The sequence below is a fragment of the Sipha flava genome, unplaced genomic scaffold (genome assembly GCF_003268045.1).
Source record: "Sipha flava isolate LNK unplaced genomic scaffold, YSA_version1 1_pilon_pilon, whole genome shotgun sequence".
In the NCBI taxonomy this organism is placed as follows: Eukaryota; Metazoa; Arthropoda; class Insecta; order Hemiptera; family Aphididae; genus Sipha; species Sipha flava.
In genome coordinates this window covers 2,310,439-2,327,073 of record NW_020272783.1, presented here as the reverse complement: position 1 = coordinate 2,327,073, position 16,635 = coordinate 2,310,439, and the positions used below count along the sequence as shown (strand labels likewise).

The 16,635-nt window shown below is 36.2% G+C and overlaps 1 long non-coding RNA gene across 1 annotated transcript in view; it reads left to right on the top strand.

Moving 5' to 3' along the window:
- Window positions 1-15,719, top strand: part of LOC112682119 — a 39,023-nt gene extending 23,304 nt beyond the window's left edge. Inside the window, exon 3 of the long non-coding RNA XR_003148463.1 lies at window positions 11,193-15,719. This is a non-coding gene — a long non-coding RNA (uncharacterized LOC112682119). The remainder of the gene's footprint in view (window positions 1-11,192) is intronic.
- Window positions 15,720-16,635: the final 916 nt, after the last annotated feature.

Here is a 16,635-nt window from a genome sequence, read left to right as displayed (position 1 = left end):
ACTCGTCAAAAACTTTGTGAATTTATGATTATAAAAGTTTACAAACTTTTATAATCATAGGTACACACTGCAATAACTTAGATGACACTCCTGATGGAAAATTTCCGAAACCGGAGGAAAAGAGCAAAGGTATTATTTTAAAATACCTATTTAATAGCTGCAACTTATTGCACTGTACATGCCGTATAGATGTCATTTAAAACAAACGCGAAAAATATTAATCGAACCATAATATATTATCGTCTTCCTAACGTATAATTATCTAGACGCTACAAAAATAAATCATTCGCCAGATTAACCTTCATCCATAATTTCTCATACCAGTACATCGTAAATGGTAGTGACTAAAAAAAAATTGGAAAAAATATTCCAAACAAATGTGAACACATCATCCTTTAGTATAACACGTGTGGTATACGCCGATCAAACCGTACGCTTAGGCACAAATACACAACTCCAATTAAGTTAATACTTAATAAAACGCATGTTTTTCCTATGGTTGATCGAGTCACACGACTATTACAGAAGACTTCCTTTATTTGTTAGACTTCCGTCTTATGTACATTTCGCTTAACCTAATCACATATATTATTTGATTACGCCCTAATTGAAAATAATACAACAACTGTAAGTAAAAATGTTGTTTTACAATTATCAATTTATGTACTAATATGTTTTGATAACATGTTTTCAATTGCGACACGTTTATTTTGGTTTGTCTCTAACCATCCTGTAACCTGAACTATTGTTATTGATAATTGCATAATACTACGCACGGTACAGAAGTAAACTCGCGATGGTACGCCTTTAGAATTTTATTTAAGTACGGCGTACACGGACTTGATTGTTTCGTTCGCTGTAGCTTAGTGCGGTCGCGGTCCGCATTGTAATAACACACCCGTGCATGGGATTTACACGCGGAAACGCGTTTTTGTTCGACGAGATACGACGCGCGTGCCGCGTACGAGTGTACAGGCATTGCAAATATGTATATGAAATTTATGTTTACTGGTTTCCCGATACGACGTTTTAGTTTTTTTTCACGGCTTCGACGCGTGTAACACAATATTATTATGTACGGTCACAAATGCATACCGATTCGTTCGGACAATAGGTATGTCGACGGCGGCGGTAGTAGTTCAAGACGAAATCTACAGAAAGAGTTAAAAAAAAAAAAAAAAAAACCGTTTTAGGAACACTTCGTAATGTGCGTCGTTACATACGTCACTCACGGCCGGTGTGTCCAATCTCGTTTTGGTCACGTGACCAACCATCGTACGAATAATGATAAATACGTATGTACGCGCTAGTGGGAGCCATTATTACTGGTACTGGAGGGGGAGCACGAAAAATAAGCCCTAGAAATTCACGTGTCATATACAAGCACACGAATTCGAAATCCGTTTTTCCGTTACCGCGGTACAAACGATAGGTATGCATTGCTAACCTCTTATGTGGGATTTATTTAAAAAAAAATAAATAAATCCATACAACGTACCGAGCGGGTACACAAAAAAGTATCTTAGGAAGGGTTTTAGGTTGTACATTTCCATAATTATGTAATCTATACATCACTTTTACAATATAAAAACATATTTAATAATTTTGCTGCATTTCGGGAGGTGTTGAACCCCTAACCCCCCCCTCTTGAGTACGCGTCTGAAATGTACAATACGTAGGTATTAATGAAAAATCGATGACGAAATGCGCGATGCAGCACGCGTGTTGTTTACGAACGTCGCGGTACGGTACGTTAATATACGGGCGAAAGTCTACACTAGACGGTTCTCTGGAAAAATTGGTAGAAAATTAAAACGTTTGACGTTGTGAAGAAGTGCATTTTTTACCGCTTCGAAAATCGATTTAACTGAACGAAATACAAACAAATTATAATAATATTGTAATATGTTCAACAGTAACGTGCACTTGTGGTTAAAATAATTATAATAACGATATTGCGCGATAAAAATATAATAATCGTAATAGTGTGTTAATACACATTATAATCCACGACGATTAGTATCGTAAACGACTCGTGTCGTCTAAAAATTAATTACACAATCTTTTGAAAGTTTCCGATTATAATACGAAAGTAAAAGTATAAATAATGGCTCGTTAAATAGTTACTATTTTTTTATTTTGAATGAAAACGTCATGGTTCCATAAAAAAATTCGTTGTTCATTGATAACTTAGTCGAACTGAAGTTCGTCAAATATAATGCCTGTTTTTATATGTTAAATGCGCGTGCGCGTGCGTGCCCGCGCGACAATATTACCTCTTCGTCCAAAACACGCGTTATTCCGTGAGTTTTTTGTTCTCTCTCCCGTCCGTTTTATGTCTAATTAAGATATTTTCGAAATCTCGCGCGCCCGTCACACGTTCATTCCGATCTACACATAATGTACTGGTACCATACACCGGAGACACACAACCGCCGAGTACAGTATATACATACACGTTATTATTATATTGTGCGTTGTACACGTATAGACGACGGACAATGCCGAGTGTTTTACATAACGCGCAGGTAGTTTTGTAGTAATATAAGTCGTTATGTAGGTAGTCATCGGATCCGCCGAGGAGGCGGGCGAAGATCGATTTTTCTCTCCTCGTCTTCCGAACACGTTTGATTTTAATTTTTAATTCCACATATTTTTATTTTTTATTTTTCCATCCCGTTCCCGCTCGTGCGCTGCTCGCGTGTAAACGCGGTACGGGAGACGACGACGCGATTCCGGTTCGGCCGACCGCTGTACGCATATACGACGGGTATACGTTATTATTATGTTAAATGATCGTGATTCCCCCGGACGACGACGACGACGACGACGACGCGTGCTTTAGACTTACACTATTGGCTCGGCGGGCGGGGGCCATTGACGTTACACTACTATTACTATTATTATTATAAATTATAATACGCGCATACCGCTGCGGGTACCAAACCTGCTATACACATCACGTAATGCCTTGATTAAAATGTGTATGTTTTCTGCTTTTTTTTTTTTTTTTTTTTTTTTTTTTTCTTTCGTTTTAATTAACGGTCCAACAACTCTTGTCTCTCGCCCGAAACTACCGAGGGCGATTGGTGGGTGGTGGAGGAAATGTTGTAATAGGTATATATACACATTATATTATTATAATCTGATATCATATCTGAACGCACGGAAACACGAACGACCGGACCGCACGCTCTACGTCGTGTTGTTCGCTCGTATTTTTCGGGGGGTATTTTTTCGTTTGTTTATTATTTTTTTTTTTTTTTTTTTCCCCCCATTTTGTTCCGTTGTGTTCGTTTTTTGTTTCACGGCCGATAGTTTATTTACGATAAGAATACGCGATTGCGCATAATTAACGCTTGAAAAGTATACATAGGTATATATTATAATGTTCTGGTTAATTATTCCATCGCAAATACATTACGTTACCCAACCTACATGACGAAAGTCCAGGGAAAGCGTATATTTTTCGAAACCTTAGGTTTACGAACAAGATTTTATTACCATTTTATACCGAAAACTGCAACAAAGACATTACCTAAACTTGGGTAGAAATGCATTACGTATCGGTTAGTGGACACTGTTGACTTATCAAGTGAACTTACGTCGACACTATCATGCTGAGTTTACATCGCTATAAGACATATATCGGTGTGCTATTTAGAAGAATTCATTTTGAATTCGAATTTTATCCGACAAAATTTAACATCAGGTACTTCAACGACCACCTTGAATATAGATTAATTAACGTAATTAAGTAGATATTTACGGGGATATATTCATTTTTTTTTCACTTTTTATTTGAATAGATAATAACTGCGGTAACCTTAGGTAATGGAGCGCTACAGGACCGCATGATGTTCCCCGAGGGTCTATGTACTAATTTAAAATTATGTGTCCGGTTTACGTACGGATTCCATTACTTGAACATTTCAAATTAGTAAACCTTTACGAGACTCTAGTGGCTATATCTGAACGTTAATTAAAATGGATTTATAAAATATTGCATTTTTTCTACCCATTACACAACCATATACTTATATATTTTAACGGTTGCGCGGTAGCGCGTGTTGATATTATGCAAATATGCATCCAAATCTTAATAAATTAATTTTAACACAAACGTAAAGTCGACTTTTTCATCACTATAGAAATGATGGGTGCATATTATATGATTATAATATATATACGTGAACAAATATTGGGCTTGTAAAATATTTAGGAATGTAACACATAGGTATGATAATATGTAATGAATGTAATAATATGTACAAAACTTATGCAAATCATATTTTTCTTATGTATATTTATTATTCATTATTATAATGCTATTAATAAATAGAACACGAATTCAACTAATAGTTATATGGTGGTATAATATGAACATAAGAACGTATGAATACGCAACGTAGCATTTAAGTCGTAATTGTGCCCAAATTTAGTTGTTTTAACGATTTAAAATACGTAGGACGGTATTATAATTGTTTATTGGATTAGAAACTCAATGAAAATACAGAAAATTGTAGAATGTGTACACTATACCAACGATTCTCAGACTGGAGATTATAAATAATATTTTAAGGCTCGCCAATATTTCAAATAATTAGTAAAGTTTTTTTTGTAAATATCATCATAATTATCATTGTTATAAATTAAAATTGATGATTAGGATTGCTAATAATAACGTTATATTAATCATGCTAACTACCTTTTAATGTTATCATAATAAAATGGTCACTCAAAATCTTGGTGACATGATAGAAAGATTACGGATTTAAAATAATTTAAAAACGCCGAACCATACTACACAAGACTACATGAGTTTCATATCTCCTTATAAATCGCCAGATCGATTTTATAAATAGAGCAACAGAATAAATTAATTAATAGGTAATTGAATAGCAAATATTTTATACCTATGATTAAAATATTTTAATCTTCTGGTGAAAAAAGCCCTCACAGTCTTCTTTGTGGCTATATTATTATGTTAAAAAATATTAGTATCTGTTCCAGCAGTTTTAGCAGTCCTGTACTTGCAGTATACTTGTATACAGTAAAATATACTGTAGAAGAAAATTATAAAACAATGGTCATTTGACGTTTTATACTTTTGTAATTCATCTCCGAGATACTTTACTGTCACTAAAACGTGTAGTACAGTGAAGTATAAATATACAATTATAAAGACGTTCGCTGCATTTATAAACATTGATCAATGATCTGTTAATAATACAAGACAGGAAATCGAATCATTATCACAGGTATGTATAACGATACGTGTGTGTACAGTATTTCAAATATGGCGTATCAAATGGATTTTCTTCGTTTTTTTTTTTTTTTTTTTTTTTTGATACACACACAGATGGACGTATTATTAAGCATCATGGCGCGGTGAAAACAACACGGGTGGACATATTTTTTTTTTAATTATAACGCGTAGCTCAGTAGCCGTATATTATACGAGTATAATAAAACGATGTTATAATATGCATCGAAGCCCATATAATACTACTGATAACTGCTAACTACTAGTCTCCAGGGATGCTGGAGAATAAATTACCGAGATCAAATTATCAAATTTTCAATTTTATTTCATTATTTCACTCACATAAAAGCAAATTACAATTATAATCACTGCAATAAACGTTATAACATTTCGAGTATGTTTTCTCGTGTAATTTTAAGTGCATAGCAGGTGTGTGCCCGTATAAATAGTAACTAATATAATACGTCTCGTATAAAATGCGTTCAGAGTCATCATATCAAGATTCCGGTATTTATTGGTGACGATCCGTTTCGATTATATTGAAATAGTAGAGCGCATTGGGTGTATTTTTATTCATCGACTATTTGTTCTATACTGGGACATTTCGGTGCAAAATACTTTGAAATAACTAATTTAATATCATTCGATTGAATACGGAATTCGATATTTTCAATTTACACCGTCTTGTTAAATCTGGAAGTTTTTATTAGATTAATTATATCAAATGGTTGCAAGTGTATTAAAACTTAATTCGAAAACGTATTGTAACGATTGTTACATCATAATTAGTCTACACGCAGAATACGTATATTTGCTGAATAAACACTACTTTCTAACTAGGAAATATATCATACATCACTATTTCAAGTCCGACAGCTAATGCCGAATACGTAAGAAACAGGCCATGACTACCATCCGATGTAGCCAAACTCCATATTGTTCTCTAGACATCCATAGCCAGTAAGTTAAACGTATATATTAAACATATCAATAACGCGTAAATTAATCTACATTTATAATATTAAGATCTTTCGCTTTATGCTACCAAGCTATGGTTAAATATATTCAATAGGACCGGAAAACTTTCCATGGATATCATATATCTAACTGGTCACCTCCGACCACGTTACAGTGTGTATTTACTTAAAGCAACGATTTAGGCCAAACTTACGAAATGTAATGCTTAATCGATGTATTATACAATGTTTAAATATATATTGGCTCTATCGATTAATGTATTAAAACCTACAACCACGGCTAACATATGGAATTTTTTAGGATGAAAAAGATTTTGTATATGTTTATTTCATGTGCATATCATACACGAGGTTTCATGCAAACGAATAAACTTATCGTTATGATTGAACACGTCTATATACATGGCCACTGTGAATGCGGTCAAGTTGCAATATTTAAATATATTTAATTTTACATACACACACACACACAAAACACGTAGATCGAAAAAAAATGTTGTACACGATGCGATTATATTGACCAGGTATTTTTTTTTCTCAGCACAAAATCGCATAGGTAATCGTTAAGGCCACGAACCTTCGACGGCATAATAGGTGACTCGTATATATACACTGCACGTGTACAGACCGCTCTACTCCGCACGTACAATATTGCGATAAGCGTTTCGGGCCGGAGAAAATTGATTTTGCACTTTCCGCGCGTGGCGCAGGTGACATCATAAAACGCTGTTGCCGTAAACGTTGACTTTGACTCCCCCGGCACCACCCCCGCGGGGGATACTGTTGATTGGAACCGATCCCTTCTACGCGAAAGTTCACTTTATATATACGCCAGGGACTGTATATATACTCGGAGAAATCATTTTCTGCGCGCCACTTCGGTGCGCGTGCAGAACCCCCCGGGAATGGCCGCCGGATTAAATTTACTTTTCCGCTCCCACGCCGGTACACACGCCTTACCTACCTATACATACTTATACACCGGGTACAATATTTGTGTGTGTGTGTGTGTGTGTGTGTGTGTGTGTGTGTGTGTGTGTACGTCATTCGTCTTCGGCGAGGCCAAGTGGATTTTTGCTTCGGTTTTTACGATATAGTTCGGTATGTATAGTCGACGGCGGAAAAGGGAATGGAGGAGGGGCACTGCTTTGTGTTTTTTCATCTCTGCAGCTTTTTCTTTCGTTTGTTTGTTTTTACCCCCTTAAGCCGGTGAACTGTACGTATTTTATTACGCGTTCGACTCGCCCGAACTCGGCTCTCTCTCCCTCTCTCTCTCTCTCTCTCTCTCTCTGCCATTCTCACCGTATTATATAGTTATATATATTCCAAATAAACTCGATTTTCTTTTGTGAAAGTATAAGTAGTATACATACAAGCGCAAGTTTAACCTAAGTGTAGGTGTACGAAGTAAATGGCATTTTCCAATTTCTCGCGTCTTATACGTGTGTACGTGTAATTCCACTGTTTTACGATTCGCGCGATATTGAAATATATATATATATATAGGTAATACGTACGAGTCAAGCACACTCTCGAACAGGCGCCGGCCCGTGTATATGCATATAATAGATATATAATCGTTTTTCGTAAAACCAGCGAAAGGAAAACATAAAATATCCCGGATCCTTTGATGGACGTAAAAAATATATTATACCGTGAAGACATTTTTTCTTTATTTTTTTTTCACACTTATATTTCATCTACAGTTCTCGTCGATATCGGTATACTCGCTTTAAGTCTGAAAAATATATAAACAACGCGACAAACCAAAATTATTTGGATTATAAGGATTTATCCGTGTACCGTTGTGTTATTGTATCGTAGGTACTACCGCGCATTATCCGAAATGAAAACAAAAACCAGACACTTGCAATATAACTGTATTGCTCTAACGTGCGGACAACATTAAACGTAATTTTATTTATAGGTGCAATGCACGAGTTACAATCTTTCAGAAAGCTTATACGTGTACCGTGTATATACAACGGAATTAAATATCCGAGTATTAATACTTTGTATTAAAACCATTTTTGAATCCAGTTATATCTGAATCCGCTCAACAGCTACAGAGGATTTTAAACTGACATAAATGTCTTCCCATCAAATATTACCTTCAATCACATATCGCTTCACCGATGAAAAAATGCCATCACTACCAGCAACGTGGCATACGTTGCATTGGGTGTCATTCATAACCGTACACTTTCAAAAACAAGTCGTCGTTCAAAACCGCACACTTTTATATCTTAATCCCACATAGTTAATTAATCCCTCAAGTAGGTCCCAGGATAAAAAAAAGATATTGTATGGGACTCATACGAAACCGGCAATGTGAACTGTATATGCAGTGTGCAGAGAGAAAGGAACTGTTAACTTAATGTGTGTGGTTTTGAACTATCGACCTTTCAAATATCCTTTTTCAACAATAGAATAAATATGTGCGGTATTGAACGATGTAAAATGTGCGGTTATGAACGGTAAGTGTGCGATTTTAATTCAATTTTGACCACCGGTTGCATTATATTGTTTTTTTGGCCTTTATTATACATTTTTAATCATTATGTTTCCTAACTTCAAAATTATAGTTCCGAAATATGTTATTACATTTGTATACATTATGTAGGATATTAATTTAAATAAATGTCAACGTTTCGTAATCACTTGTTCGAAATCCCTCAATTAATTTTGATACATACACAATAAATACATTAATACATAATAATACATTTATTTATAAAAATAAATATTATTATTATAATTTTATATTTATATTTATTAATTATAAACGAATTTAATGTTTTTACACGTGTACCACATACAAACACATATTTCATGAGGTCTTGCTAAAAACGATTGTTGTACTTGACTACATATTATACATACATTTTACTGCAGTTTATAAGACCAGATTATTAATTTTAATTTGCAGATATATTAAATTCCTCATCAATAAATTAATACTTGTATAGTCTCAACACGAATATTATTTTTCATATTAGAACATCCTCATAAGTTTGAATGATGTCAACGTGCATGTAAAATTAGAAACGTGTACATTAATTTATTATCTGTCATGTGTAGGTAGGAATGTTTTTTCTCGTCGTAATTAAAAATAATTATTCATATATTGGAAACATAATACGACGTTGTTTTCAGATTAATTTTATCGTGTCTAATAAATTGATTGAGACGTTTCATTCAACGCTCACAGTTAAATGGCATCAACTGATGTTATAACTGTATATCATTTAAGTATATAATAATTGATTGCGTGCTTGCGTACGACGGCAGAGATTTATTATTGGTGTATAACTATTCATTCATTTAACTCTTCATAATATACACGTATTTTAGATATGGAGACATGATCATTTGTAATATACTTAACAACACAACTGTTATACGACCCAATAAAAGTTAGTGATCTTAAGCGGCCAACAACAAGACGTGATACAATAAACACGTATATAATTTCGCACGTTCCTTTCGGAGCTCGTATTTAATATATTACTACAATAAAACTTGTTTCATGCACGAAATTGATAAGTTAAAATACAATATATTGTTTTATCAACGAACCCATGATTTATTTGATTTTATTCATAAGAAAATGTTAATGAAAAAATTATGAATAATATACTAGGAATGACTTCGATCATACGTAATTATTTCAACGCGAGTATTGCCAAAAATTATATTTTATAAATTTCTAAAATCCAGGTCAAGACTCTTCTATGATAGTACAATAATAATGTTAATTAAAAAAAAATGCATTATGCTGCACGCAATTGAGCTAGTTCAATTCAAATTCAACGTTTTCAAATTGTATATAATATACATATATATATATATATATATATATATATATTATTTAACGGTTATGTCATATTTGTAACGATTAATTTTATACGTTCGCTATTAACGAATTGTTTTAATAAACTAAACATTGTTAAGATATTTTTGTTCTGTTATTATTACCAACGCTACCAATCTACCGAAATGTATAGGTAAAACTCGAAAGCAGTTTCATAAAAATAAAATAAATCATTATTAAATCATTGTGCTCTAAACGTAGCGAAGACTTTACAAATACTAGTCAACACTCTCCCCAATAGCACCGACGGACGACGAGTGGTATAAATATAAAACCGTATTGTTCGAAAAACAATATAATATTCATTATACGATATATAATTTACTGTTGTATTATACATTTCAGTACATGCGTACAGTAGTATCGCAGCATTATGTAGATACGCAGGCTGTGTCAGAAAATCGTGTGGGTTGACTAGGACTGCTGTTGGGCGTGTATAATGTTTATTTTTTCTTCGGAAATCGTCGACACTCGGTGATTTCATAAACGTACAGGTCCGTCATGGACGGATGGTACACCGTGTTTTCGGTGCCCGTAGTTTAGCCGTATCGAACAACAGCGTTTGAGACGCGAGCCCAAATAAACCGAAGGCGACACAATGCGGTGAAAGAATACGTAAAAAAAAAAAAAAACAAAATAAATGCCAAGAACGAAACGCTAAGGATAGAAAAAAAAATAGGCTGGACAAAGAAAAAAAAAAATAAACAACATCCCCAAAAAATACCGGGTCGGAAGAATGCGGGAAAAGAAAAGAAAATGGCATGCTTCCAGGGGACATGTATAGAACACACAACCGTCCGTTTGTTCCGTCCGAATTACCAATTCAAACGATGAGTCCTGTACGCACACGCACACACAAATACACACAAATCGGTGACGAGAAGTAATCCGGCCCTGCAGTCATAAATCTGAGGTCGCAAATATAACGCTCCGGATTATTACGCGTTGGCGTCGTCTCCTTACCCCCCCCCCCCTCCCCGGATCCATACTTCCGTCCTTCCGATCACGGTCACTTATTTTATTTGTCCGAACCTTTTCAGTCGATTTATTGTTGTTGTTGTTGTTTTTGTTTCAGACGGTTCGTTTCGGGGACGACGTCAACGGGTCCGTCTCCGGCGGGTTAGTGCACAGTAAGCGTACGATTTAACACGCTGCGGTGCTGTGCATAATGTGCGCACTCGACCGCCGCACACGGCACTGGCCGACGTACTGACGTACGCGATTTTCAACTCCAACACGGGCCGACGGTTCGAACGGATTTATGCGCCGCAGAAGAATATCGTAATCCGTATATACACAGTTGTACGTACGATGTGCGCACGCATGAATAAGTGTACGTCATCAACTACACCCTCGGCCGGAGGCGGATTTAATTTTTTTACGGATATATGCACTAGAAAATCGCTTTAAGTGTATAATAGTATTCTGATAGGTTTGAAATTTTAAACAGTTTTTTTCTCGCTTCAGATCATTTAGCGGACTCCGAAAAACGTCCACCGAATCCTAACGAAAACGCGTACAATGATGGTTATTTACGGATGGACCGTAATTAGTAAGACCGTTGTTTGGACGGTTAATATTGCTTTATTTATCGAAACATGATAAGGCACTTTTTTTTTTCTTTCGTACAAACGATGTACCTACTTTAATAAAGCATTACGAAATTTACCCGCAACTGCCTATCGACAAGTCGGCCTCTGCTCCCGGAGCTGCGCGTTGCCGTTTTCGTGCAATACGTATGTACTGCATAAAAAAAAAGTCAGCGCACGGACGTAATCCGAGCGAACGCGTTACGCAGCCCACCCGGTACCTCGATTATCGTTATGATACGCTCTCTAGCCTTCCGTGCCTTTTCGTCGACTTCAACCGAATGCCTTCGATATAGTACGTTTAATACACGCTCGCGTTCGAGTGCACGTGCTTTCATGGCGTTCCGGTGCGTACACTGTTTATTTTTATTCGTGCCGCGTACCGGATATATAATACATGGGCGAGCATCAATCGGTTTAAGTGAACGCGCGTAACGCCGATGTATAATAACGATCCGAGAAAATCGCTAACGTTTGATTGGCCGGTTATATTTTAAATGATACATTTTTTTTTTTTCGCTCTCCTACTCGTCCATTCGCTTTCTCTCTCACTCTCTCTTTCTCTCTCTCTCTCTCTCTCTCTCTCTCTCTCTCTCTCTCTCTCTAGATCTCGTACCGTACGCGACTTTCATTTCATACGACCCTTTTAGGTCGATTAGAGTTTAAAAATTAATATTTTCAAACCACTAATATACGAGTTGCGCGATTTTCGTGTGCATTACACGTGTTCGTACGAAAAGTAAAAATATCAACGCGGCGCGTTCTAAAAATACAACAACCAACAATTGTTGTACGCAGCAGAGTATGTGTGCATACATACACAAGGTTCGAGAGCACGTAAACATTGCGTTGGCATTTTAAACGAACGAGTATTAAACGAATGCGTTGATGGATTGAGTTCGAACTGCAAAACCGCAAAGTTTATACTGCGGTCCGCAAACGTTTGTCTCGTACGGAACACCGGGATTCGCGATTTAATTACGAGTAGTGCTCGCGATTGTAAAACCGCCCGAAAACGATCGCGAGTGAATTTAACACGATCCGCGACGCGTACACGGAAATATTGTGTAAGCCGTAGCGTGGAGTGATTCATTGAGATCGAGACGCGCTCGTAATGCATTAACTTAGAACAGGGTCTTAGCCGATCATCTCGTATGTGAGAGGTGAACCTTGATTGTTGTTTATGAATTCGTTTCAAACGATCTCGTACCGATTTAAACAATCGTCAACACTTTTACATACGGGCCCACGTACATCACACGTGACTGCGATGAATTCATCGAGCACCAAAAATACACTCTTCATAATATCCTACAATTAATGTGTACCAAAGTGTATAATTCGTTCGTATACATGTGTGTGTACAACATCCGTGCAACATCGAGCGTGTGCGATAAATAATGTGTTCCTTCCCGCCGTCCACGACGCGATGCTTTCATTGCTGTACTGCACGCGTATACGTTATACCCACGAACACGACTCGGACTCGGTAAGTCGCAGTGAATAATAGATATTTTTCTGGCTTATGGACCCTGCGCTTCGCCAAATGCGATTGACACAATAACTCTCGGGCGTACACACCGTGTGTCGCGTCAAAGGCTTTGGGAGGTGTACGAGACGAGAAATCCTGTTTGGCCGCGAACCAAATGTTTTAAGTATAGAAAAATGTTAACTACACCCGCGCGGCAACCTCACGTGATGTCGCATCTCACGCGCGGTCGTGCCCAGCAGAAATCCAATTCGTTTCGGCGCACATCGGACACATCTGTATCAACGTTAACGATGAGAAAAAAATTCTCCCGAGGTACGGACAAAACAACCTATCACCATAGTGTTTTTGACACGTGTACAATATACGACGTTTTCGTACGAATTTTATCTGTCCCACGTGCCGACTCATAACGTCACCAATACATTATTGTACGTCCCGCAATTGAATTATCGATGTCAATTATTCGCCGTCCTGTATTAACAGTTATTTTATCACCTTCAGATGTCGTCGGGATGTAAAGCCAAGACGTGTAAATGATCGCGTACGTGCACCAACCAATACGGTGCTGCTCGTCGCCCCGTTTCATAATTTATATCGTTCGTACAATCGACTCTTCGCGGGCATGACGTCTCCTAACGTTTTACGATGTCGACGCGCGTACGCCACTACTACGGTTTAAAATGTACGATGTTTGCGCCTGCGAAACTGTTCCGTTCTAATAACGTCTTCTTCGTTGGACGTGCGCCGCGAACGGTCGAAGGACTTCTGCGGCAAAACTCGTGGTTTGCGCAACGTTCAAAAGTCGCCGTCGCAACGAACACCACGTGAGAACCTAAACGCACGTAAAGTTTACACAAACGCGACCGGACGGTGCGCAAATCGTTTTCGGGCCGTGCGCAAGTGTACGATTCGGAAAACCGAAAAAAATCACTTCCGAGTTGACGCCCAATGTTGAGATTGTTTCGACTACACAATAATACTCGCGGTACGCGTTCTCGTCGTTTACTGTTTACGCGTAGGTGTTTCCTAGTTTTTTCCAGACGCTGTTCTTACACGATACGATGATCGTTTCGTGCAACCGTTCTTCGCGCGAGAAAAACTGATCGTGGAAAAAGTGAAACTGCACGAAAACGTTTGTCTTCTCGTGCGGGGTAACTTGGAAGGTACGAACAACACGCTCGAGCGTGTGATAAAACGATTGGAAATGCGAGCGACAGAACTCGAGTTGACCAAAGTTGATCTACCCTAATCGGTGCGAACCGTACCGACAGGCCATACGTGCACGATTGATATGCGTAGTTTGCGAACCGTTTCGGCACGTTATGCTCTCCCTTCCGGCTCGCAGAAAAAAGAAAAGAAAACTTTTCGCTGTCCACGCGTTTTGATTAAATGCGTGTAAAATGTAAATGTACTTCACGGGCGAACGCGAGAATTTCGACGGTTTAAATATTTCTAACGACCGCTCGTGTTCGAGTCCGCGCCGCGCATAGGTATATTCGTATAACACTACAGCCCAGGCCCATGCGCAGGAATCTTTCAAAGGGGAGGTGAGATATCCATGATCAAAATTATCAAGATCGAAAAACGATAAATGTCAACAAATGTCCGAACGGATTGAACAGCTGACTGGTTAGTGAAAATGAGTTCTGTCGATTGCTGCATTTACAGCGGTAGTCGACAGTAGATGAAAAAGGTGCGAACATTTAAAAGAGAAAAGTGCGTTAAATCGAAAAAATTGACACTGTTAAAACAAAAATAGACTATCATGTAATAATTTTCAAAACAGTTTGACTTTTATAGAACGAGGACTAGGTATATCCTTAGTAAAAATGTACGATGTAAGATCCTCATTGCGGGAGGTTTAGATCCTTCAAACCCCTCCCCCTTGCGCACTGACCTGATACAGCCATATGTTGCCTTATTACAATCGTCGACGAAATCATCGTTCTGTTTCAGACATTAATATATTGTAACCGACTTCCGAGTCAATATTATTATATATATATTATATTGCGCCCATGTAACTGCGCGTGATGTTATTTTTAGGAATAATTTTATGATTTCATGTACTGTTAAAAATACGTGTGTTTTTAATTATTTTTTTCGGTACGTCTAAGCTGCAACAGTGTCCGACGGTAGGCATAACTCATTGCGCGCATATGGCACGATAATGCGCATAATAATAATACTATCATAGTTTTATCGGATCTATAATTTATGGAACGGATGAACGGAGAGAGTTTCACTGACTCCTGCACGTATCGACCCGGTGACACTGGTGTAATACGCAACTATTATGTCCTGGGTAATAATATGCAACATTTCATCGATAACGTTACGTGCGTTTTTCTCGATTCATTACTATATTTTGTGCAAGTATACTGCAATAGTTGCATATAAATATATGTACTGAATACCAACAGGTGACTGGATTTGTAATCGTCTTTTGCAACGATTTTTTTTTATTTCTAATAATTTTTTCCTATTGTGTTTGTAGGTACAGAAATAATAATTATTTTTTCTTCACATAGCACTGCATTTAATTATATACATTATTTATTTTATATGAAAAAAAAAAACTATAGTTTGTACACATTATACTGAACATATATAATATTGTGTCGAACAGAAGGAAGAAACGATTCTAAAGTTAACAAAATGTAGAGTTCCTTAACATTGTCTAATTAATTATATTCACTGGGTTATAATTTAAGTATTCGTTAGATCATTTCTCACTGGTTAGAACAAATTAATTAATTCGGCCTTAGTTAAACGAATAATTTATGTACTGTGTACAAAACTATAAAATTAGTAATTACACATATGAATATATACACTTATGCACAAGAATAAATACATTTTTTATGTAATTTACTATTATCTGCTAAAGAACTTAGCATTTTCCGGCTGAAACATTATTTATATTTTTCGTCATACATAATATAATATAAATATATAATTTATAAAAAATAAACAATTATAGTAGAACTCTTCAAAATTATTTGGGTTCGCTAAATAAATTTTTTTAAATTGTTGCCTATTGTTATGATAAGGGTTTTAAATATTTAATTTTTGGAAGTTATTCCTAAATATCACATATCCAATTGAATCCAGACCATGTTACAATTACATAATAAAAAAGTTGAGAAGAATGTTTATATATATGGTATATATATTGATACGATTTTCACCAAAAATTAGCTGTTTTCAGTAACAAAAACTTCAGAGAAATTTTTATAATAATTACAAAATACTATTTATGTATTAGGAAGCTAAAACTTAATACGTTCAACTAAATTACTTTCTGGTTGTCTAATTATTTAATGAACACTTAATTGTTTTCAATCAATTTTTCATGTATAAAATTTAGTTGTTTTCATAAATGTAAGATTTAGAGTAATAATACATTTAAAATAATTATAATAATATAAATTTAT